This window comes from Mixophyes fleayi, chromosome 2 (assembly GCF_038048845.1).
Source record: "Mixophyes fleayi isolate aMixFle1 chromosome 2, aMixFle1.hap1, whole genome shotgun sequence".
Classification (NCBI taxonomy): domain Eukaryota; kingdom Metazoa; phylum Chordata; class Amphibia; order Anura; family Limnodynastidae; genus Mixophyes; species Mixophyes fleayi.
The window spans coordinates 287,941,125-287,965,899 of NC_134403.1; the positions used below are offsets into that span (position 1 = coordinate 287,941,125).

Sequence of the window (24,775 nt, forward strand, 5' to 3'; positions counted from 1 at the left end):
GACAGAGGTAAGGGGGGCCTGCTCGCAAGCTTACAATCTATAGGTGAATGGGAGTCGGATACATGAGGTTAAATGTACATACTGCATATTGGTCCAGCCAGATTGCAAAGGTAAAAAGTGAATCCTATGCTATGTGATCCAGTCACACAGCAATGTTTGTCTGGCCAGAATGTTGTTGTCTTGTGTGAATTGTGTAAGGGGTGGTAATAGGGTAACCTAGTGAGGTTAAGAGGGTAGTTGAGGAATATTATAAGCTTGTCTGAAGAGGTGGGTTTTCAGAGAACGCTTGAAGGCTTGTAGACCAGGGGAAAGTCTTATTGTGTGAGGGAGGGAATTCCACAGAGTGGGCACATCTTGAAAAAAGTACAGTAAATGGGAAAGGGAGAATGTAATGAGAGTGGATGAGAGACGCAGATCTTGTGCAGAACAGAGATGTCGAATTAGGAGACATTTTGAGTTAAGTGAGGAGATGTATGTTGCTGCAGTTTTGTTGATGGCTTTGTATGTTAGTAGAAGAATTTTTTATTGGATTCTGTGAAAAACAGGCAACCTATGTAGAGAATGACAGAGCAGTTCAGCAGAGGAAGAATATTTGCAAGGAAAACCAGTCTGGCTGTTGCGTGCAAAATACAGTAGATTGTAGGGGTTTGAGTCTGTTTAGAGGAAGACCAGTAAGGTGGGAATTGTAATAGTCAATGCGGGAAATGATGAGTGCATGAATTTAAGTTTTTGCAGTATCTTGTATAAAATATGCGCATATTCTGGAAATGTTTTTTAATTGTATGTAACATGATTTAGATAGAGTCGATGTGGGGAACAAAGGATAGCTGTGATCAAACCTAGACAGAGAGCTTGAGAGGTGGGATTTATGGTCATGTTGTCAAAAGAAATAGAAATGTCAGGTAGGTAACTTCTGTTGGTTGGTTTCAAAGAGAAGTGGTTTAGATAGAGAACAACAGAGGTCCTAGTACTGAGCCTATATAGAATACAATATAGAATTGTATTCTTTAATATCACCTGTAGCATTAAATATCAACAATAAAACTGTAGCACACCCTTGACACTTATTTGTCAAATGGGTAGTGTACATTTATTCAGGATTGCATACAACTATGCATTTTGTTCTTCCCTTATTCTAAAAGTGTTTATTATTTCATATGTATTTCATTTAATCTCCTATTCTTCCCTCAGGGCCTTCATTTCATTTTGAAACCTTGCTCTGCTAAAAGCCAGCAAAAATAATAACTATTGCCTCTGGCTCAACCCAGAAGCATATTCTGAATAAGGACATTAATGGAAATATCATAATAAAATAATCAAGTCACCAATATATAACAATAGTTTTACTATCAGTTTCTTTCATAACATAAAGGAAACTTTGTTTCTCTTGAAAATTTATATTTTTACACATGTCTTTTATTATTTTTGAGACTAACTTGCTAAGCTAAAATATTTCTAGAAAAGATTCCTTAATATTTGAGTGAATATTTACTTAATTTAATGTATTCTGTCTTTAATGAGACCTTCCTTATTCAGCGTAACCATAGAACTATCAAAGGTGGGTGCAGTGTAAAATATATATATATTTTTTTAAACATCTGTTCAGTCCCCTAATTAAAGTGCCAAAATCTTACAGCCACCATGCCTGAATTTAAATTTGTCCGCATGCTACAACTTTTCTGTACTTCCCCCATATACTCCCTTCACCACCAGGGCCTGGTCAAGGGTTCCAGGCACCCTAGGCTAACACACCATTTGCTGCTCCCCCCCACCCCCTCCCCAACCAATATTTACGCACATATTTAACTGTAAATCTGCAATTATGAGTCTAAATTTACAACATATTCAAATATTGATGGCTGGTACAAATTGTATTTTTATTTAAATTTTCTTTACTGCCTGCGGTAATATAGATACCAAACTTACGTGTATCAAGAGCAATGATGGACAAGACAAACAGATATAGCTATATCCCATACTTCAAATACAATTATTAAACTTATTGAAATCAATAAACACCAATCCTTCACTGCTGCTGTTCACATATAGAGAATAATAATTATGCCCCTGCAGCTTATCACTTCCCCCCCCCACCTCCCATGAGTCATGATCTCCCCTTTGGCCCCTATATAGAGAGAATGAAAATTATGCCCCTGCAGCTTATTCTCCCCCCCCCATGCCCCCCCCCCCGGGTCATGATGTCTGCCATTTCCCTGCCCCCCATAGAGAGTAATACGTCACTCAGCCTATTCACCCCCCCTTACTAATGAACTCCCCCCTGGCCAGCCCATAGAGAATAGTGATGCCCCACTGTCAGCCGTTTTTCACTGTAACTTACAAACAACTGCTGGACTGTGATCCTCTTCTGTTGCGACACTCCGGCGGTGATTCCATTTTCTTAAAGTGCGGGCATGGTCTGTCTGCTTAGTGTGGTCTCGTGAGATGTTAAAATCTAACGTGCCCACACTTAACAGCACACAGCGCCCGCACTGACGGCAGCTAACAGCTTCTGACTAGCTGTTAGCTGCCGTCTGCTGGATCAGGATTGGAGATGCACCGATATATATATATATCTCTATCTATATCTCTATTTATATCTCTTTATAACTCTCTCTTTATAACTCTCTTTATAACTCTCTCTTTATAACTCTCTCTTTATAACTCTCTCTCTATAACTCTCTCTCTATATCTATATTTCACATCTATATCTCTACATCTATATCTCTATATCCATATCTCTATGTCTATCTATCTATCTATCTATCTATCTATCTATCTATCTATCTATCTATCTATCTATCTATATCTCAATATACATATCTCTATCTACATATTATTATTATTATTACCATTTATTTATATAGCGCCACTAATTCCACAGCGCTGTACAGAGAACTAATTCACATCATTCCCTGCTCCATTGGGGCTTACAGTCTAAATTCCCTAACACACACAGACAGAGACACAGACTAGAGTCAATTTTGTTAGCAGCCAGTTGACCTGCCAGTATGTTTTTTGGAGTGTGGGATGAAACCGGAGCACCCGGAGGAAACCCACGGCAACACGTGGTGAACATACAAACTCTTCACAGATAAGGCCATGGTCGGGATTTGAACTCATGACCCCAGTATTGTAAGGCAGAAGTGCTAATCACTGCCACCATGCTGCCTATCTCTATATACATATCTCTATTTACATATCTATATCTCTATAGATATTTATTGATATATATATATATATATATATATATATATATATATATATATATAGTAATAAAGGGGAGCATTTAGATGGCAATCTGCAGAGAAAACATGCAAAAAGACTTACACATTTGGGCTGCAGTGCACCTAGTATAAAGGTAAACAGCTGGAAGACATATGTGTAACAAAATAATAGTTTAAAGTCTGGTTTACTTTCATGGTAAGTGCCTTTTCCCCACAGCTGCAGGACCTGTCTTCAGGAAGACTAATTAGCACCTGAGAGTATTCCCTTTTAAAGAGGAGGTGGGAGTGTTAACTGTCCATCAAGCTAGGGCTGTGGGAGGAGTGTCAGGAATAAAAACTTCTTTGTTTCACTAGCCAGAGTGACCAACGCTGGAAAAGCTGGCTGGTCTTCAGAGAGCTGGTCTTTGTCTAGCTAGTGTTTAGGGTCACAAGAAAATGTGTGTAATATGTATGGTGTCAAATACATGTGTGCTGTGACACGCACACACGTATACACACACACACACACACACACATCGAAGCAGCCTGATATATAGTGGTGCGCCAAACTATATATATATATATATATATATATATATATACACATACACACACACTCACATGTTCTTTCACTGTTGTTCCTTAGGTGCCAAGAAGTCTGCGCCAGGGAAATTGGGATAATTTATTAGTGTTGGCATTTCTGGTAGGTGGTGATGATTTTGGCCAGAGATTCATGTGAAATAGTTTTCTTAGATAAGTGAGGCTCAGCTGTGTCTAAGTAAGTATATACAATGACTTTCTATTGGAATTTTGGAATTAAGTATAAATGCCATCTAATACCATAAAAGAAAGTGAAAAAAAGTTAAGTGCTAATCTACAGTACAAAAAGAAAAGCTTGCAAATCCAGTGTCTACAAAAGGTCCTTATTTGTTTTGGTAAGACAGTAGTAATATAAAAATTGCTTTGCGAGAACCTTGTGATAAATATTACTGAAGCTTACTTGTATCTTCATATGTATAAACATCCCTCCACCCATGTTGTTCTTGAAGGAAAATAAAGCTAGTACATGCACAAAATTAGCACTACAGACTTCTGTATTGAAATTAAGCTAAAATCAATTATCAATAATTGATAATTATTACAAATCCTGTATTGCATGGCACATACTTCTAAGCTGCAGTCTTTGGGATGTCTTTGTGCACATATGTTTTCATATATTAAAGTTATTTATTATAAGAGTGTTAAAGTATACTCAGCAACTTACATGATCTGTCCTGCCTGCCTCCCACTGCCTGTACACATATTTTGAATCCTTGTAAACAATAAAGTCACAAAATAAAAAAGACTACATTTTATTTTGATTTGAACATATTTGCTCCATTATGTAACCAAAAGAGTGCGCAATATCCCCCCCCCCCCCCCCATCTCCAAAAACATACAGAATATAGTCGGATAGAGTAAAGAGCAAAAACAAAGTATTCCCAGTAAACCCAACACAGCCCAAAACATGAAAACTGGTTGACATGGATACCTGGGCGCAAATTTAACATATCTTCCAAAAAGGACAAATGGATGCACTGTCCATATCAACTAATCAGATTCTGGCTAATATTTATCTAGTACATTCTAGAAAATGACAGCTAGAATCTAATGAATTGCCATGGAGTATTTACTTTATCTGGCCCCTCCAACAACCCCCGGCAGATTGTAAGGATTAAAATACCCCAAGATTATTAGACAGAAATATCTGCTGTACTAACACACAATTTAAAAAGCTGAAATATGTGATGTTTTATTCAATCTTATTATAGTTTTATAATATTATAAAATAATATTGCATGCATTTATATGTTAACAATATTCTACTATTTCTTAATTATAGTTGTCTACTCTCCCGGGATGTTCGGTAGACTCACAAATTTCTAGTCCTCACGCAGTGCAACCTCTCTCATCCTGCCCACATCCCTTATGAAGTGGGTGGGAAATGGGGCTTAACGATGAGAGCCTACCCCGCCCCCGCTGTATTAGCCTGGAAATCACGACACTGAGCTGCAGGGGGCAGGGCTTAATGATGAGATTCTCGTTGCCAAGTCCCCCCTTCGGGATCTCCCGAGGGGGATAAAAAAAGTTGCCAATATGCTTTTTTTGAGTTAATTAAATACATCAGGAAACACACCAGCACATCCTGAATAATTTTTTCAATGAAAATAATAGCATTGTAATGAGCCTTACCTGTTCTCAATAGCACACCTTCAGCAATAATCTTTACCGCACCACTTCAGTCTACGAAGAGGAAAAACAACCTCAATGATTTGGTGGAAGTATAGTGAGGAGGAGAAGGGGAAGTGTCCAAGGTGGCTTGCAGGAGTAATGTAGCTACGCTCTACTCCTAATGTCGACACTTCGATTTTGATCCGCGCCTAGGAGCAAGGCTACAGATATTCAGATATTTGCGTAACTAGATATAGTTACTGTTACTAATAGTCAATATTATAATAGTAAGAGCCACCTGCGAATGTTTTATTTGTTTGTATCACTGACTATGCTACACAGTATCTCAACACAGTGGCAGCAACTCCAGATCCACAAGCCAATTGTCAAGGACAGCCTCAGATTCCAATACTGTTGTCAAGAACTGTTGCTTATGACCGCCCATTTGCTGTACATAGCATACAAAGTGAAAATTAAGTACAGCACAACAAGAGAAAACTAGACATTCACAATGAGCAGTGGAAATCCTGTGACATCACAAAGGTGACTTCATCAGGGTGTTCTCCCGATAAAGGGAAGCCCTGCTGCTGCAAGGGAGAGGACAGGTCTCCCTTTCTAGGATCTAGGTTACAATGACTCTAACAATGTAGACAATATATAAATATATATATATATATATATATATATATATATATATATATATAGTGTTAAAAAAGTTTTTAGGATTTATTGATGTTTTGATTCTAGTTTGTTCTCGTACAATAGTACATTCATGTTAGCACCAGAATATGCATTTTTTGCCTGTGAATATAAACAGATGCTAGATGGAAAAAACAAAGAAAGCAAGCAATGTTTGTGGTATATTAGATGAGATGATAGCAATTATCACAGCACCAAACCAATGTACAGTGATGGCCAAAAGCTTTGAGAATGACACAAATATTATTTTTTCACAAAGTCTGCTGCCTCAGTTTTTATGATGGCAATTTTCATATACTCCACAATGTCATGAAGTTTGATCAGATGAATTACAATTAATTTCAAAGTCCCTCTTTGCCATGACAATGAACTTTATCACCAAAACTACATTTCCACTGCATTTCAGCTCTGCCACAAAAGAACCAGCTGACATCAGGTTACTGATTCTCTGGTTAACACAGGTGAAAGTATTGATGAGGACAAGGCTGGAGATCACTCTGTCATGTTGATTGAGTTAGAATAACAGACTAGAAGCTTTAAAAGGAGGGTGGTACTTGATATCATTGTTCTTCCTCTGTTAATAATGGTTGTCTACAAGGAAACATGTGCAGTCTGTCAGGATCTGCCTCGCTTCCTATGCAGCATCATGTCAGGATGCTGTTTCATCTCAGCAGCTCCTACCTCTGGGAGTGGATTGGACTTTATTATTATGTTTCTCTGAATGTATTATCACCAGTACCACTGATCCACCAGAGGTGCTGCTATTTTGCTTTGCTTCTCTGTCTTTTAGGAGTTAACCTTGCTGCACTAATTATTCCTTGTACCTGGGTGTCTCTCTACTTATACCTGTCACTCCCAGCATACCTTGCAGGTTATTGTTGTTGCTGTTCCATGTTGCTGTGCTGTTCCCTGTTGCTCCCTGCTGTGCTCCTGGTTCACCCATTCCCTGGAATTCCTTCATACTACCTATTTACCTGCATCAGTCGTGTTCCTGGTATCTGCTTTCTGCATCTCCCCGAAATCCTCATTCCTACACCAACTGGTTTGTACCTACCAGCAATAAAAGTTTGTGTGTTTCACCATATTCCGGGCTCCTTAGCTTTGATTTTTGCATTGAAATGTGACACAGTCATCATTGCTTTGCAGAAAAAGGGCTTCACACGCAAGGATATTGCTTCTAGTAAGATTGCACCTAAATCAACCATTTATCAGATCATCAACTTCAAGGAGAAAGGTTCAATAGTTGTGAAGAAGGCTTCAGGGCACAAAAGAACTTCCATGAATAGAGAATGGTAACAAAACATCTTCCAAAAGCATTTTCTCCCAACCTTCCAAGAACAGTTTGGTGACGAACAATGCTTATTCCAGCTTGATGGAGCACCTTGCCATGAGGCAAAAGTTATAACTAAGTGGCTCGGGGATCAAAACATCAAAATTTTGGGTCCATGGCCAGGAAAGTTCCCAGGTCTTAATCCCATTGAGAACTTGTGGTCAATCCTCAAGAGGCGGGTGGACAAACAAAAACCCACAAATTCTGACAAACTCCAAGCATTGATTAGGCAAGAATGGGCAGCCATCAGTCAGTATGTGGCCCAGAATTTAATTGACAGCATGCCAGGACGAATTGCAGAGGCCATCAAAAAGAAGGGTCAACACTCCAAATAGTGATTCATTGCATAAACTTAATGTAATTGACAATAAAAGCCTTTAACACTTATGAAATGCTTGTAATTTTACTTCACAATACAATAGCAACATCTGACAAAAGGTCTAAAACACTGAAGCAGCAAACTTTGTGAAAACCAATACTTGTGTCATTCTCAAAACTTTTAGCCATGACTGTAACATAGCATACCGTGACATATCTCCCATCCCATTTGAAATTTTAAAATTTGTCCCTTCTTCAATTGCTGATAAAACAGAACAGTAATTGTGTATTTTTCAGGGTGTGGTGAAGGAGATAACCAACTCTGTTTTCTTTTCTTTCTTTTTTTGCTTTGGTGGGAGATACATTTTTCCACAATTATGATGCAATTGGCACACAAACATATATTTGAATTGCAGCAAAATCACATATCCAAAATGTTTCCTTTCATGAATGTAGACAAGAACAGATATGGCTCTAATGCTCTGCTGTGGCCCCTAGATAAGGTCATATAGATCAAATAGCATATTGCTGGCTTGAACCCTGGAAATAGTTACTATAAGGGTCGAAATTATACAGAGATTTAACAAACTTTTTCTCTCCTTTTATCTCATTGCAAATAATATGTAATAAATAGTTTTATTTCCAGACCAGAAAGTTCTCAAATAACTAAATGTTAATCATGGGATTTATTAGCTACTCATATGTGCTAGAAGAACAATTTAATATTTTACTAGATACAGCTGTATATATTGTTTTTGTGCTACTATGTATGTTAATAAATATTGTAAAAAAACAAGGATGAAGCTATGAAATGTCTTGCAGTATATTACTTTCTACAAGCTAATGTTAGCAGGTTATATTAAACAGTTTCATGCTTTTCTCTTGTAAGTTTTAATCCAATGCTATGTGCATGATAATTTCAATTTTCCATAGTTTTTCCAAAGGAAATATGTCCCTATAAAGATAAAACTGACACAAACCCTGAACTAGCACCCAATTACTTGATATTATAAATCAAATTTACACATAAATTCAAGGCTGTAATATCAGGTCTGCACTTTATAGATAAAACACTTTCATTGCTCTCATCATATACATAAAGTACTTTCCACAACAAAATACATCATGGCAGCTGCCAGCCAGCAAAGTATGAGATCATAAGTTTATGAGTGCAGTACAGTGCACACATAAGGGTTTCACAGGTTTTTAAAATACGAATAATAATTGGTAATAAAATATTTTAAGATTATGCAGATTTGGGCAAGCAGAAGTTTCAATTCACTTTGGTGATCCTTTCCCTATCCAGAGTTCGCAGAATTTATAGTCTGAATAAACCTGTACAATAACTGTGACAATTCATTTTGCACTCTGTTGTCCTGTCTGAAATGAGAAAAAATGAGAGTGGGAATTCCATTCAGAAAACTGAATACCAAACTCCGGCCACATGGAGAATAACACGAATATTCTTCTGAACTGTTTTAGAAAAGTTGCTAATTTCAGGGTTCAGGATCACATGATGATCAATTTGGAGAAATTTGTGATAGTCATTTCTGAAGGCAGAAAATAGTGGCAATGCTGTGTTATATTTATTTGTGTAGTCTAGGTGTAGACTATAGGGGTAGCACAAATTCGCTCCATCTAAGGATGGGCAGATTGATTTGCTCCCTCTAACGATGGGCAGATTGAGTAATTCCATGATGACTTAGTGATAGCTGCAATAATGCACCTATTTCTGTGCAGGGCCTGATCAACCATTTTTGTTTGTTTTTTTAATTATAGATCTTGCACCCGGAGCCGCCCCTCCCTCCTCCTCCACGCTGTCTCTTTCTCCTTCTCCTCCTTCTCCTCCTCCTTCACATGCAGCTCTCTTCCCCCTTCCCCTCCTCCCTTCTGCTCCTCCCCCCCGCTCTCTGACTGTCTAGCGTGATGTCACGTCCCGACAGTGTCAGTGAGGAGCATAGTTGCCAATTCCGCTTATAACAAGCGGAATTGGGCTTCTTTTTTTGTGAGGTTGCGTTTTTTTCCCACTGCCGCGGAAAGCTTGTTTTTGGGCTTGGAGCCGTTCTCCAAGTCCACAGGCTGCATAATCGTTTTTTTTTGTTTTTTTTTTCCTCTGTTACTGTTTTTTTGGGGGTTTATAAGGGCTCTTTTTATTTAAATATAAAATAAATAAGAGAATTCTGCATTGGGAACTGCCACCTAATGGTAAATAAAATAATGTATTCAAATTCCACACAAATTGAAGAAACAAACTCATTTTATTTTTTATCTTCCATTGTCATATTCACTGTATTCTTGCCTGAACAGATGACAATATATTGGAGGATGATATTTAGAGAACGCACTTCATCTGACAGGACAGAATGAGACTGCTATGTATGTAAGTCCTATTAGCTCGGAGGCCAGCCCAGCTGACGGCCACCAAGAACATGCAGGTGAAGGTGGTACACAGACTGGTTACCATCTGGTCCCTCATTATGACCAGCCGATAGCCCCTCGCCAGGCCCAAATTAGCAGCACATTTGTTGCCAACAATCATCAGATGTCCTAGTAAAGCGTCATCAGCAGGTAATTGGCTAATAGCTTTCTTAGGTACCACTAGGAAATGTGTTGGTGCTTGTGGAGCGACATCATGGAATGCGATACATTGATCGTCCTCGTAGATTATATTAGCCGGGATTTCCTTACGGATAATTATCCCGAATATGATTTCACCACCGGGACGGGCTTTCTGTGCTTTGCTGATCTCATCCGCCATAGCTGCAGCCCTGATGACAGGCAGACCAGTGGGAGGTGTTACTATTTTGTGATTGATGTATTCAGGTGTTTTTTTTGTGGTCGGGATGTGCAGCGACATCCTCCAATGATTTGTGGGTGGGTGGAGTCAGAGGAGGACATGGAATAAATCACAGGAAGACGGATCTATAGCAACCTACTGAAATAAGTTCTGTGACAGACACACGATCGCTGCACTGATAGCAGGTAACACTGCGATATAACACCCTCCCCTCCCATTCAGTAAGCTGCTCATGTCAGAAGACTGCTTTCAGAGCCCTATTTTATATCATGGGGCTGTGTGGTATAGACATACCAGTGTCCTAAATTACAGCATTTGCTTTTTCATTTGCCATATCAGTGTATAAATGTGTCCTCTTGTGTTTATAAAGGTTTTCTAAATGGAGATTCAGTGTAGAACTTAGTGTTATAGAAAAAGGACGGTCCCCTGTAAGTTGGGCTTTTTAGGATTGGTTTGGGCTTGTTTTGGGCTTGTTTTTCACTAAGTGGTTGCTTGTTTTTTATTTCAGAGTTGGCAACCCTGGTGAGGAGCTGCGGTGAGAGGAACTCACTGCCGACAGGAGAGAAGAGGGACATTGTGTGCCGAGAGGTGGGGTCGTGTGAGCAGAAGTGGGACATTGTGTGCTGAGGGGGGGTAGTGTAGTGTGAGCTGAAGGAGGACATTGTGTGCTGAGGGGGGGAGTAGTGTGACCTGAAGGGGGACATTGTATGTTGGGGGGGCAGTGTGTGCTGAAGGGGGGACATTGTGTTCTGAAGTGGGGACAGTGTGTACTGAAATGGGGCAGTGTGTAATAAGGGGGACACTGTGCAATAAGGGGCGCAGTGTGTGCTGAAGAGGGGACAGTGTGTTCTCAAGAGGGGACAGTGTGTAATAAGTAGGCAGTGTGTGCTGAAGTGGGCAGTTTGTGCTGAAGGGGGGCAGTGTGTGCTGAAGGGGGGCAGGGTGTGATAAAGGGCACAGTGTATTGAGGGGGCAGTGTGATAATGGGTACGGTGATCTACTGGCTGGGGAGGAAGAGCAAGTGAAAGGTATGTGGGAGGAATTAAGGTGGATGATGAATTGTCTGGGTAGGCGGTAGGTGATGCATTAACTTGGGAAGTGGGTGATGAAATTGCCAGGGGAGTCAAGAAGGTCGCTGGTGGTTGAGGAAAGGTCTGCTGGGTAGACATGACCTCTGTATTGTGTGGTGTTCATGAGGATGCTCTCTAAAGAGCCTAACCATTGAGGCTTTGTAATGTTGACGCATTTTCAAAACAGAACCCTAACTTTCCAGAAGACAGCTAAACGGCAACAAAACAGCAAGAACAAGCAAGAAAGAACAGCAAGAACAGGTAAGAGAATCTATCTAAATTTGTTTGCTGGAGAATACTCCTGAATTTTTCTTTAATGATTTGAGGGGGGGGGCGCTATGTGTGCATTAGTCTAGGTCGACCAGAACCCTTAATCAGGCCCTGTTTCTGTGCCATGTCCAAAAAACAAGATTTTCCAATGAATTTCAAGGGGTGGACACTGCATATTTAGGGTCTGATTAATAGTTTACGCTTTGATGCATTCGCAGATATAATTCTTAGGGGGGTATTCAATTGTTAGCGAGACAGGTGAAAATCCTGCGCTCAAAAAATATTACCGTTAATACGGTAATTACTTGCTGAATGCTGCAAGCTGAAATCCACCGAGTAAATTACCGTATTAACGGTAATATTTTTTTGAGCGCGGGATTTTTACCCGTCTCGCTAACTATTGAATACCCCCCTTAGAGGCGTATCTTTTGAGGGTATCTGTTGCCTAGTGTATAGATATATGATGATGATGACAATAACATCTGCAGCACTATTTAGCTATTTTTGATTGGCTGCTTGCTTGTTGATCCCCTCATCTGCTAGTACTTCATTCATAAGTGTTGTGGCAATATTATGTCAAGTTGCCGCCATCTATTTGGATTTCTTGTTTATCATTTACATGTAGATTACTGCAGGAAAAAAATCTGTGGGATTTATAAAACGATAAATGAGATTTATATGGAAAATGTAACCTTTGCATTTATAAAGAACACTATCAATACACTATTCTCTCTTGTGCACATGAAATTTCATTATCTTGTGTGCAAATAGAATAATGCAACTTTTGCATTTACTGCTAACACTGTCAAACGCATCTCTAAGCTATACTTGAAGTATACACGCCTAGCATACTCCTGATGCAGAAATGTGTTTTCAATCGGTCACATCTTGAGATACACAGACATAAAATATGCAACAAAATCTAAAATAGGACCTTAGGGAGGCATGTCTGGTCTAACAGTTTCCTATAGAGAGATAACAATGGTAGTGGAAGAAGCCTACTGGCTGTAAGTCATACTTGCCAACTCTCCCGGAATGTCCAGGAGACTCCCGCATTTTGCGAGAGTGTCACGGACTCCCGGGAGAGTGTGGCAATCTCCGCATGTGGCAGAATTCTTCCTACTTCCTAGTGAAGTGGGTAGAATTAGGTCCAAAACGCCGCGATTCACCGGGAATCGCGGCATTTGGCTCTGCCCCCTACTGTCAAATGACGCGTTTGCATCATTACGTCACAGGGCGGGGCCAAAATGACACACATTTTGTAGCCCCGCCCCCATCACGCCCACCTCTCCCGGGAGCCAATTTAATAAAGTTGGCAAGTATGATGTAAGTGCAGCCACTAAGTAGAGCCTATATGGTAGTTCCCACCCTCTAAAGGTTAGTAGAACATGGTATAATATGTTATAGGGTGCATTAAGATATATAATGGCAGGTATGTTACAGATAAATAAACTTGAATGTGAAATTTTTCACTGTGACATCATAAATAAAAATTCTGGCCAGAATAACATACAGAATTAGGACATACATAAGCAGCAATGTATTGAGATGCTGGTAATACCGCAGGATGTGGGCTGCGAGTAGTAAATTAAAGCAGTTCAAGAAAAAATAATCACATATAAATGAAGTGTAGATATACAATCTATATCTATGCAAAAGTAGGTCCATACAGGGGCTGATGCAAAGTATATGAAGATATTTAAGAATGGTTCAATAATGTATAGTTCCATACATAGACTGTTAAAGTTAAGCTTGTCCAGATGTTGTTGTGGGAAATATTCCCAATAACTCACGTTTGTGAAAAGATGTTGCTTGTAGAGTAGTGACGTTCCTCTCCTATGGAACTACTCGCAGCCCACATTCTGCGGTATTACCAGCATCCAAATACATTGCTGCTTATGTATGTCATAATTCTGTATGTCATTCTGGCCAGAATTTTTATTTATGATGTCACAGTGATACCTATCACATTAAAGTTTATTTATCTGTAATATACTGCCATTATATATCTCCATGTGCCATATAACCTATTATACCATATTCTAGTTTCCTACAGAACCTTGTTAAACTTTCACACAAAAATATAGACAGCTCTGACATCCCCTTACCTTCAACATAATTAAGATATAAATGAGGCACCAGCTAGGAAGTGGTCTATCAGTTATGGTGGGCATACATACTTTGTGGTGATGTTTTACTGTTGCCCACATGTGCATTTCTATCAGGGTCTACAAACTTGTAAAATGTTGCATCAGAGCATACAAGTGTATGACAGAGTGTGTCTCCACATTTTTTTACTGACAAATTATTTTTATGCTAGTGTAACGGAGTGGCGAGTTAGGTGTTTGTGGAAAGAACAGTGATTCAGGCTGATTGCTATGGGGACAACTCAGCCCAGTCTGCTAGAGACAGAGTGAAAAGATTGAGGGGTTGTAAAAAAGAGGAAAAAGATAAGGAGGAGACTGAGAGAGGGGAGAGATGATGTAAGAAGCTGGGGACCTCCCAGATTCCCCCGGCATTGCCTGGGGGCACGAGTGCGGTTACTGTGCCAGGGCAAGGAAAGTGTGCCCTGCATAGGGAGAGAGTTTCCAGAGCAGAGACCCCTGGAGAGAAGAGGGGGATTGCTGCAAGGGGCAGCATACAGACACTAAGAGATGCAAGAGCAGAGACCCCTGGAGAGAAAAAAGGTCAGTGCTACATGTGTGCGCTGGAGGTAAGCTGCCCTGTGAGTCCCGCATGTGTGAACTGGAAACAGAGACTGAACTGTGAGTAGCTGTGGAACTACTGTGACCAGTAGAACCTGGTATCTACTGTGATAACACCAGCAGTGTAAGATGTGTGCAGGAGGAGTAAGGAGATGTACTTGTAACCGTATTCATATTGCTCATTAAGAACTGTGCTGGAGAGAGTAAGGAGCTGTATATATTTCTTTATTGCTGCAAGCATTATGATTATCGTGCTGTGGAAGAGGAGTGTAAAGAGTTAAGTTTGCGCCCAACTTGCTCTGACTTTTATTGCACTGACATCCCCTGTTTCCCACTACTTACAAAGAAACGCCTGCGTGTGCAGGGACCCCCTGGCCATTTACACCCATGCCCATCAGCTAGCCAGGGTTTAAGAAAGAGATGCACTGTGTAACCTTCGTACCCCCACACAACACACAGTGACAGGAGGTTGCACTAAATATACCTATCCCCCCCCGCCAGGTACATACATTGGAGCATTTTTGATGTTCATCTGCATATATGCCTTATGCATTATTTTGTTCACTTGTAGTCTGTGAGAAAAATGTCTATATCAGCAAAAGTAAATGTGCCACCTTCAAAGTACTGCCTAATCTTACTGATAATAAAATAAGTAGAAGAAGAATTAGAAGTAGAGGAAGAAACTAATGCTAATTCCATCAATTTAATTAAAACTTTTACTTTTTTCCAGCTAAAACACTGTTTGTAACTCAGCATCAAATGAATATATCTCTAGAAAACTATTAGCAATCTATGATACTACTAAGTGTTTATGGCGCAACCAGAGATTTATAAGGGTATGGAAGAATATATTTGGCATTTTGGAATTTATGGACGTTCACAAAAGATTTCCCAGGCTCATTATCTAAGGGCCAATGACTCCCTTGTACGTTTAAGAGAAGATAGTTATCTTTTTTTTTTCTGCAATATTTCAGTATTTTGGAGGTAAGCCACATTCTCAGAGTTTAGATGAGCATCTGAATTAGTTTGATGTGAAATTATGTGTCTCAAAGTTTTCAGAGGTTTACTCTTTGTTCTAAATACCAGAGAATCTGTTTTGACTTTTGACTGAGAATTTTTGTGTGTTCCCCAGAATAATTTTGGAATGTGATTTTGAGCTGAGGGATCTTAGATAGTTATTTGTAGGAAGGAATAAACTTTTCAAAGTTCTTCAGTGAAATATTTGCCTCTTTCCACGTTTGGCAGTGATATTTAACAAGTTTCACCTGCGGAATTTGGCCTTAAGTTTCCCCAGTCATACCCGGACCACCTTACCATAGCAGAATTATTGACCGTTGTCATCGCAGCCCTATGGATTGACAATAAATTATATAAATTTAAAATGTATAAATACAGTGTGAAATGACATTAAACATATTTTTTCTCTTTCTGGCTTCATCCCTTTTGCCAATAATTCACATTTTTTATCATACATAATTTCAAGATGGATAGAGTAGGCCGGTAGGTTTTTAAATGATCTATCTTGCACGCAGACCTTTAGGTCCTGCTCAGTATCCCTAACAGAAGCTTCTATCAGTTTTTTCAATTTAGGCACCTTCATAGCGTGCTCAAAGATCTGCTACAACCAGACCCTTTACAACATTTGAATCTCTATACAAGGCTCCACTAAAGGTCTGATGTCTCTATAAGCAGAGCGCTCGGTTATGAACGCACCAATGAAGGATCCACATGAGCTGGCTTTCAGAGTTGGACATTAGAGAAGTTTTGAATGAAGTATACTGGGCAAAAATAAGGAGCAAACCTCCTCCAGCTTTATTTGTGTTAAGATAAAGGAAAACACATATGTTATTATACAGTTTCAGCTCAATTACATAGTATATTTTCTTGACATTTCATAGAGGTGCTGGAGCGGTTGCCCATCTCCGGGATTCTTTTCCCACATGTGGAGGACCTTCCCCAAATTCCAAACCTACTGGGACACAGTTAAGCACCTGATATTCACAATAATTCAACAACTATCTCACCACAAAATATTACTTAATTCCACTCTCATTACCAACGGCAACTTGGCATCAGAACAGGCTGACGTCACATTTTTTATCGACGAAAGTGTTCATTCAGATCTTAATAAAATTTGGTGCACTTTTCAATCGAAGAGATCCGGTGTATTATCAGTCACTCTGCTAAAACGTTTTGCAAAATCTGGGTATTGTGAGCTGATCACTTTAAGGCTCTGTTACCCCTCCTGCGTTTGCTACCATAGGGTTATTTACAAATTTGTTTTGCTGAAGCTGGACCCTCTTCTGACAGCCTTACAAGATTGATCTGTTACATGAATATAATATTGCTTTTACTGTTTTTTTATGCTAGTTCTTTGGCTATGACAATTGTAAATATATGTTTTATCTGTGCTTTTCATGGTACTGTTAGCACTATAGTGGTCCTTAGATATCCTGTGGATCGATGTCTGGGGTAGTGTTGTACTCCAGTTACGTTTTTTGATGGTGGGGTATTATGAGTAAAGTTAATGCTAATATGTGTGGTGTAGGGATATTGGTTGAGAATAGGAATAGAGAAATAAGGTAAAGATATATGGGCTGATGCAGAGTGAATGCTACACCAGTTTTTGTCTTGTGTGAAATTGCCCTGCACATGGCCAGAAAGTGGGCGTGTGCAAATGCACCCATGAAGAATTGCTTGCTTCTGCCACTTATACAGGCCTGGCTCTCCCATTAGGCAAGATTAGGCAGTTGCCTAGGGCGCCAGGCTCTGGTGGGCGCCACAGAATTAAAATTACTTTAAAACTGTGCGGCGACCACTGACCATACCTTCCACGGCCGCCGCACAGCTTCAGATAAATCCAAGTGGAGGGGGAAGGGGCTATGGATCACCACCTCCGCCCTCCCCTCCAACAGCTGATGGGGCGCTCCGTCTCCTCCCCTCCACTCACTGAGTGTCGGCCGTGACATCATCATCACGGCCCAACAGTGTCAGTGAGTGGAGGGGAGGAGACGGAGCAGAGAGGAGCAGCTTTATGGAGGCAAGTTAAGGTAAGGAAAGACATGGGGGGGGTGCGGATTTTGAAAGTGTGCCGGGGGGGGGGGCGGATTTTGAAAGTGTGCCTAGGGCGCCAAGGACCCTAGCACCGGCCCTGCACTTATGCCAGCATGTGCCAGGAGAGGCGGTACAAGGGTGTTCTAAGATAGGACGAGTACAGTAAGCAACTGTTAACGGATGGAGACGCATATAAGCCTGGGAAAGCCGTATTGTTTGTAGGTGGCCAGGGGCAGGTGCAAATAGCGGATGATGATGACAGTCCCTACCACTAGCAAGCGGTTTATGTTTGTTTTTTTGTGATTGCACCGCTTGTGCATATTGCTTTTTCCTTGTCGCTTAGGCATATATTATGCTTTGTGTATTTAAGCAAGCTTTTATTGTACATGAGATGGAAGGTTGTTTTTGCTGCATTAGAGAGATTTTTTAAGTTTTATTGATGCCTAGTAGCGAATGCATTTGTTGCACATTAAAAAAATGTATAAAAACATGGGCGCAATATATAGTTACATTGATCAAACTATATAGAGGTAGGAAAAAGACATATATTGGTAAGAGTGGGTAAAATAAGGGCGCTAGTTAGGAATAAGACTGTGTGGTAGTTCTAAGTAGAGGTGCTGGAATTGGTTTAGTAAGGATGCAGTATGTATATGGTAGATGGAGATGTTTGGTTGTAGGGCTGGGATGTAAGTTACAGTAAGGAAGGATTTAAAATGAAGTTATGGGAAAAGGATCCCAATAATGTCTAAAATGAGAAACAAAATGTATGAGCAGATGAACAACAGTTTAATAGCAAAAAATGCAAAATCATGCACTTAGGTCTCAAAAACCCAAAGACTAAATACAGTATTAATGGCACTATAATGGAAACTACTGAGCAGGAAAGGGATCTAGGAGTCAGGTGACTTCAGGTGACTTAAAGGAAGGTAAGCAATATAACAAAGCAATGAGGAAGACAAGTCAGATGGTTGCATAGGGAGAAAAATCAGTAGCAGAAGGAAAGAAGTAATAATACCACTGTTTAGGTCATTGGTACGGCCTCATATAGAATATTGTGTTCAGTTCTGGAGGCCATATGTCCAGAAGGATATAAATACATTAGAGGCTGTACAAATAAGGGCAGCTAAAATGATGCATGGCCTACAGCAGAAAACTTACCCGGAAAGACTAAAGATCTTTATATGTATAGTTTGGAGCAGAGAAGGGAAATAGGGGACATGATAGAAACTTTTAAGGATTTTACCAAGGTACAGGAGGAAAACATTCTTCAAAGGAAGAGAAGTATTAGAACACGAGGACATGCACTGACACTGGAGGGAAATAGGGTCAGAGGAAATTTGAGGAACTTCACAGTAAGGGTAGTGGATAAGTGGAATAGCTCCCATCAGTTGAGGCTAACACTGTAAAGCAATTTAAACATGCTTGGGATAGGCATAAGGATATCCTTACAAAGAACTAATAAAATAGGATTTGAGGTTACCATAGGTTAAAGAATTGTCAAACTAGATGGGTGAAGTGGTTCTTATCAGCCGTCTGTTACGACTCTGCCTATACTTTGCATGTGGCAGCAGTACCTCAATTCCACCAGAGGTGCTGCTGTTTTGTCCCTGATCTTTACACCTCTCCTGTAGGAGTTAATCTCCCTACCTGATTAATTCCAGCACCTGTTTCAGAGCTTTATATACCTACCTCAATCTGTGTTCTGTGCAGTTCCTCGTTTATACCTGGCTGCGGCTTGTCTCTTGTTTATCCCTGTTCCAGTTTTGCTTTACTGCTGTTCTCCCATTGTGACCCTCTTCCTGATTATCGTAACCTGCTTGTTTGCCTGTTACCCTGACCTCTACCTTGCTACTGGATTCTGCTTGAACTCTTGTTGCCCTGAAATCTGCCTGATCACTTTACTCAGCTAGTCTGTCTGCTTCCCTGGTTGAAAAAGAGGGATAGGCTGCGCTTCCTCCAAATATATGAAGCAGCCAAATGCAAACCTGAGAGTGTATGGGGGACCCCTAAACTACCAACAATGTTAGATACGTATAAAAATAGTCAGGTTCTGGGCACTTGTAAAGCAAAGATATATCAATTTAATATGGATAGGTCCACAATACGCTCCGGCCAGAACGAGACAGCTTAGATGTGTTAAACAATAAACATGCATCAATTGACACTGCCGAAAACAATGATAATGGTAAAAACACAACAAACTCTGTGTGATTGCAAATATGGTTAGAGTGCACTTGCAAGCTACTAAAATATGCAATGACAATTGATATGAACCGCAAAAAAAAAAATGTAAGGAAATATAATGTCCAGATTTGTAAATCAAAATGTTGGTGATGATGAAATGTGCAAGCAAAAATGAAATTGGTAGCCGTTACTCACATGAAGCAGGGATGTCTGGCTGTCTATAATGCAGACAGGCACTTAGTAGCGGTCCCAGAGTCTGTGCTGATGAGGTTAGATATAACGTTGATTTCAATGTTAAAAAGCACCCAGCTGAATGCCAATTATTGAAACAAGAACGAAGAAGAAAGTTCTTCTAGTTCCTAAAAGGCAGTGTATTGTTATACAATACATGCCCACCTTTAAGATTCCTCCCCCGGGAAAGAAGGAAAGAAGTCATGTGACATGGGCTAGGAAGAGGGCGCGGTGACATTTCGCGTCACCATAGCCCTGCTCACACTTTGGAAAAATGGAAAAGCCGAAATTCACTGCATTGAATGGAGGGGGCGGAGCTTAATGGAACGATTAAGGCCCCCCCCATTCACTCCCGTGAATTTCAACAAATTTCGCGAGCTTTGCCTACTCTTCCAGGAGTCCGGAAGGACTCCCTGAATATCGGTAGCCTCCCGGGAATTCCAGGAGAGTAGGCAGGTATACTGTTAGAGCAGGCACACCTAGACCCACGCAATTTACATGTGCTTGCGTGCCTTCATGAAGCAGGCCCATACTGTTTACATAATGCATATTATGTCTATGTGGTGGGGTATATTTACTACCTTAGGTGTTGTGTCCATTGCTAACTGCTTACCAATTATAAAAATTAATAAAATATATTAATTCAGAATTGACTGTACAAGCTGGCTGGATAATAATAGTAATAATAATAATAATAATAATAAAAATAATAATAATAACATTATGCTGTAAATACTTATATATAATCAAGAAGGGTGATCATTATTTTAGTAAAAGTTATTTAATATAAATTAATGTAAGTTTAAAGTGTTTTAATGCCAAACAGTGATGAATCAGGTTTGAAAGGAAATTGAACTGTAGCTTCTTGTCTACCACAGATGAAATACTGCTTTTCAAGTACATGTTCAAAAGACAAACAGATTAGTCCCATAGCAGACTGAGTGAGAAAATGTCATTTTTGTCAGACATCCATGTCAACTTAAATTGCTTTTTTCAACTTTGTGATATGAGGTATCCCAAGAAACAAAGCAGCTTGTGGACCAGACTGCCTTCAATTAAAAGATAAGGATGGGGACTGCCTTTTTGTGATAGACTGGACTATTCTGAGACATCAGTTTATGTTAAATGAATGAATAAAAGAAAGACGTGAAAAGGATTTAATGATGTAATGTGTATTGAGGTTCACTGAAGTTGAAATCCTATGTAGAGAATAAAAACATAATGTTTGAACAAATGCTTGAACGTAAATATGATGTAAATAAAAGTGGGCTTGTCATTATTAATTTCCATATTCTAATATAATAATACATAAAACATCCTCTAATTCATGCTACCAATTTTATCACTGTTTATTTTTTTGGTTATTTAATTTCTATAAGTACCTTCACTTCTTTGCTGACAGATCCATTTTAATAAATGTGGCACTGTATACAAATTTGGGGCAGATCAATTTGACACAAGGGGACACGATGAGTCTCCGAAACAGTCAGCGAAGACACAACGCGTCTGAGTTTTTACAGAAATAACTGCTCAAAATGAGAGATGATTTGTGTACAGTATTAGCCGATGCATAGCTGAACATCAAGGTGATGTCCGGCAGCACCTCACTACTAATTGAATCTGATCCTTAGAGTAGCAAAGAGATTTAATAGTCATTCTAAAGACTGGAAGAGAAAATGACCTGTGCCACTATTAGAGCTCATACACGCTAAACAAACAAATTATGTTTTATATGTGTTGCTGTGTTATCTGGGTCCAACAGACGGTGTTGCTGACCAGTGTGTACTGTATTTGGTGTGCTGTTATTTCTTCTTATATTTCTTCAGGTTATTATTATTATTTAAGAAGGCCAAGCATAATAGTGTGTGATTTGTTGGTCTGTGGTTGGATTTAAAATAGGTGCGTGGAGATACGGTTGGAAAGGGTAGGCGCTGTCTACTAAAAGAAGAACAAATACACTTTGAAAAGTCAAAATTATGCACATTGTATTTTTAAATGAACATTATTCAAAAAACGTTAGCTGCATTGTGAAAATGAGATAAAAATACATGGAACATTGTGGCAACTAATGTGCACTATGTCCATTAATACTTACATTACTAAGTCATGTTCATTATTTTCTAGTAGCACAATTATTATTAGCCATGTGTGTTGACCTTTATATGTAAAAAATTCTGCCATAAGACTGATTGCCTTGTAACAAAGGAATCATTGGCACTCCCTGGAAATTTTACAACAATGCTACAGATGAGGAGATATACATAACATACCGTCTGCACTATGATGAAATTAAACTTTTTCAAATTCTAAAAAAGGGATTAATTTCTTCCCGGTATCAGCAGGGCTACATGAGCACCATCCTCTACCGCTATGACATGCAGAAATACAGCATTGGAATTAAATTGTGGCTTTATCGGCAAAAGGAATCCCTCATCCAATGGCAAATTAATAAACTGTCATCATTGGCAATATTGGAAGAGATCATAAACCACTTGAACCATATCACATGGTCTTCGCCTACAGCAAACTCCTTTCCAAGGAACTTGATGGGTTCCACAGTAGTCAGTTGCCCCCAGGTCTTAGGCAGAGCTTAATGCACCATCCATTTAGCAGGCCAAGGGAGGGCAGGCAAATGTTAATTCAACATCCGTTTAACAAGCCAATGTCAGGTTAGGCAGAAGTTAATGCAAATCCAGGAACCGACAATGGTCATGGGCAAGAGAAGACCAGAGAAATTACTTAATCAAGCCAGATCACAACAAGAAGACAAATCAGGTCAATACACTAGCTGAAGCAGAAACCATTCTCCAGCACAGGTGATCAGCTGTCAGAAAACATTACTAATAAATAAGGCTGACATTATAAAAAAAAAATACTTAATGTTAGTTAAAATTTTAAAAGCAAAAAGTAGGTATGTCACTTCAAAACCACATATGTTAGAGTTGGAAAAATGAGATAAGGTTTGCATGACAATAATACTGATAATAATCCTGACATTTCCAAAGCATAAAAGGGCCAAAAATTGATAAAAATAAATGTCAAGACAGGGTAGTGTGTTTACAGTAGAGATGAGTGGTTTGGATTCGGAGAAATCCGACAGATCCGAATTTTGTGGTTCCGAGTCAAACTGAAACACGACTTGGTTTCACTCGCAAAATTCAGATCTGAAAATTATGCAAAACTTAATTTCTGGTAAAATGTCAGATCTCGCGAGTTTTGGAATGATACTTTCTATATATAGCCCTCTCAGGTGGATATCATGTGGATAGGAGGTTGGCTGCAATTCTGTCCTAAGAAAATCGCTTTGAGATGGGTGGACAGGGTGAAAGAGCCTATTTATATTGCAATAGTTATGCTTAAACTGCATTTTATTTAGAGATCAGTCTGCTAGAATATTTTGCTGACAGCAAGAAAATAAAGAGAGATAGACAGAAGAGTCTATCACTGAAATATACAGAGCTAGATGGTAGAAGGTAAATGTAGGGGGAGGGCACTTACTGTAGTAGGGGTGGATGCTGTGTATTTATTTAATGGTAAGGGTGGGTGATAATCTTTTAATAGTGAGTGGGAAATATTAATTTATTTGTGGTTGGCAATTTATTTGATAATGCAGACTATTTAATTTAATAGTGGGTCATAGTAATGAGTATTAATTTAAGGTGGTGTGATGGCATTATTTAGTTAATCAAAATAACAATATATAGCAGGAATGGGCGCTGAAACCAAACCCCAAAGCTGCCCAAGGTGTACAGGAAAATCCAACTTCCCAATAAGCACAATAGAAAAAGGAAAGGTAGTATACCTCACAGCGCTAAGAGGATCACACATAGACATGGTCCATCAGATGGAAATAATATTCCCATAAGGTACTGTAACAGAATAATGAGCATACATAGAGTAGTACTGTAACAAAATCAGTGATATAAAAGATGATTTATAATTTATATTGTGTCCCGTGGGAATTATGCCTCCTCCAAGTGTATCTAGTCCATATGGTGATTCTAGAAAATAAACCACGTGAAGGGGTCCCCCCAGGGGATCTGCTTACAAGATTCCTTACTGACACAACGCATCAAAGACATCTGCTCATAAATAGGAATCTTTGTTTTTCAGAACCACTCCAACGTTGTTTGTATAATGGAAACAAGACATTCATAGCGTAATTCCATTTAATGGTTATATATATTAAATATATAAAACAATAAGGCAGGAACTAGTGTCCTCCTATCTGCGTACCATAGATGAGTAGGTCATAAGCACACAACAAAAGGGCAAGATGGATTACCCGGGTCCAGAGTCCTCCCAATCATAAGTGTGATAATGTCCCAGATGGTAGCAGGAACTATCGCATCAACCGTCCAATGCGTTTCAATTCCACTCTGGAATCTTAGTCAAGGACCTTGACATTTGGAGGAGGGATAATGCCCATGGGACACAATATAAATTATAAATCATCTTTTATTTTATTTAGTTAATGCTAGGGTGGTTTGGGGGCTATCCATTTAATGAGGGAATGAGTTTAGGGAGAAGGAATTGTGAAAATCAATTATTTGACATTGTGGCAATTTGTGGGAAATTAGGTTTAATTATTAAATGGGAATACAAATTATTTAACATTGGGGCTATTGAAGGGGAAATTGGTGTATTTATTAAATGTGAATATCATTAATTAATGTCAGGGCAATATTCATTCTGAATGCTGT

The 24,775-nt window shown here is 39.4% G+C and overlaps 1 pseudogene; it reads right to left on the minus strand.

The window, feature by feature from the left end:
* Positions 1 to 9,965: 9,965 nt before the first annotated feature.
* LOC142140408 (adenosine 5'-monophosphoramidase HINT1 pseudogene) lies at positions 9,966 to 10,519 on the minus strand (annotated as a pseudogene).
* Positions 10,520 to 24,775: the final 14,256 nt, after the last annotated feature.